The sequence below is a fragment of the Cicer arietinum genome, chromosome 7, assembly GCF_000331145.2.
Source record: "Cicer arietinum cultivar CDC Frontier isolate Library 1 chromosome 7, Cicar.CDCFrontier_v2.0, whole genome shotgun sequence".
NCBI lineage: Eukaryota > Viridiplantae > Streptophyta > Magnoliopsida > Fabales > Fabaceae > Cicer > Cicer arietinum.
In genome coordinates this window covers 34,760,407-34,762,990 of record NC_021166.2, presented here as the reverse complement: position 1 = coordinate 34,762,990, position 2,584 = coordinate 34,760,407, and positions in this window count along the sequence as shown.

Genomic DNA, 2,584 nt, shown 5'->3' with positions numbered 1-2,584 from the left:
GAGATGGAACAATCCTATTTCAGGGCAGAATTTGGGTACCTAAGGATTCAGAATTAAAGAGACTGATACTAGAGGAAGCTCACAAAAGTAACCTAACTATCTATCCTGGATCTACCAAGATGTACCAAGACCTTAAGAAAAATTATTGGTGGCCAGGTATGAAGATTGATGTGGCTACTTTTGTGGGTCAATGCCTAACTTGCCAAAAGGTGAAAACAGAACATCAGAGACCAGCAGGATTTCTACAGCCTCTGGAAATACCTGAATGGAAATGGGACTCAATTTCCATGGATTTTGTTGTAGGTTTGCCACATACCCACACTCGGTATGATTCCATTTGGGTGATTGTGGACACATTAACTAAGTCAACCCATTTCTTACCAGTAAAGTCAAACTACAACACCCTCAAACTAGCCAAGTTATTCATTAAGGAAATAGTGAGGTTGCATGGGGTGCCTTTTAGTATCATATCAGATAGGGACCCTAAGTTTACCTCCATGTTTTGGAAGGCATTTCAAAAGTCTCTAGGAACTAGACTACACCTTAGTACTTCCTACCATCCCCAGACTGATGGTCAAACCGAAAGAACCATTCAGACTCTAGAGGATATGCTGAGAGCTTGCATTTTAGAGGAAGGAGGAAACTGGGATACACATTTGCCTCTGGTAGAGTTTTCCTACAACAACAGTTACCATGCCAGCATTGGCATGGCACCTTATGAGGCTTTGTATGGAAGAAAATGTAGGACACCGTTATGTTGGTCAGAAGTAGGGGACAAGGGGATCTTAGGTCCTGAAGTTATCCAAGAAACCACTGAAAAGATTAAGGTAATTAAGGATAAATTAAAGATAGCCCAAAGGAGGCAAAAGAGCTATGCTGATATCAGGAGAAGACTTTTAGAGTTTGAGGAAGGAGATCATGTTTTTTTGAGAGTTACCCCCACCATTGGCATTGGAAGAGTGCTAAAGGTCAAGAAGCTAAACCCTTGTTTTGTTGGACCCTTTCAAATATTGCAGAGGATTGGTCCCTCTGCATACAGAATAGCCTTTCCACCCAAACTATCCAATCTACACAATGTTTTTCACGTCTCCCAGTTAAAGAAATACATTCCTAATCCTCACCAAATTTTGAGTCATGAGTCTGTCCAACTCAAATCAAACCTTACTTATGATTCAATGCCAGTCCAAATTATAGATAAAAGTGTAAAAGAATTGAGAAACAAATTATGAGTTTTGATTTGTAACATAAGTGATTTCATGATGTTTAGGTCCAGGTTGTTTGGGAAGGATCTTCTGTAGAAGAAGCAACGTGGGAAGCAGAGACAGACATGCAAATGGAGTATCCTTACCTTTTCCAATAGGTAATCTTCTGAATTTTGAGGGCAAAATTTTTATTTAAGTGGTGGAGGATGTAACAACCATTTAAATTAATAAGAAAAAATAAATAACTAGTTTATTTGTTAAATTAAAAAAAGGGCATTATTGTAATATTTGGACAAAGGAAGGGTAATGGCGTAATTTCAGCTATACATCTCAAATTGTAGTGTTTTCTCACTTCGTAAAACACGATAGCTTTCTTCTTTTTCTCACCGATCCCTTTCTTCTTGTTACTGTTATTCATCCTCCCAATCTTCATCTTCAACCTCTCATTTTCCTTCATTTTTCAAATTAGTTAAACCAAAAGCTTTTAAACCATTTTTAAACTTGCATGTATCATTTGTTCATAACCAGATTCAACCAAGGAAACAACAAGGGATAATAACCCAAAAATGAAGAACTTGAGTCGAAGTGGAAATTCAGGAAAAAAGGAGCTCAACAATCAATCTAATTAGAACGTTTTCTCCCTTATCACAAACAGTGAGTTCCTGTCATTCTTCATTTAAGAAATTTCTCCAAAGACTTGTGCATGCATGTTAGTTATGAGAAGTTTTTGTTGAAATTTCTTTCAATTAGATTGTTAAGAAATGTTTTAGGTGCATGCATTTGGTTTTATTTACTAATGATAGAAAATTCTATTTTTTTTTATCCCAAATATTCAATGCATGAGAGGTGTTTGATGAAAATACTACGATAACAGCTGCAGTAGCTTTGTGTTATTTAAGTTTGGTTTTCTAAATAAAACACCAAATTTTGTAAACAAGTGAATCAGATTTTTCATGAATTATTAATTTCAAAGTTTGAGATGAGACCAACTATATTGTGTTTATAGGTGGGTTCTTTTTATTAAAGGGTTTTGTTGTTGATTGTTGTTACGGGATTTCTTTTTTCTGGAGTTGTTGAAAATAAGTTAGAACGTAGGCTGTTGGTTATGGTTGTGATGTTTGTGAATGAATTATGTATTAGGAAAAATTTAATTGTATGTGCATCACTAAATTTAAGGTGATTATGCTTGTCGAGCACAATTTATGCTCGTTACCGTTGTTGTTGCCTCTGATGTGTGTTTGTGAAATTGAGTTATGTTACGCTAATTTCGTTTAGAATGATGATTTTAGGTGCTGAAATTTTTGAGTGAACTATTTTGGATTATTACAGATTCGGAGAATTAGAGTGCGATGAAATGAAATTTTGCATATAGGTGTTTTTTT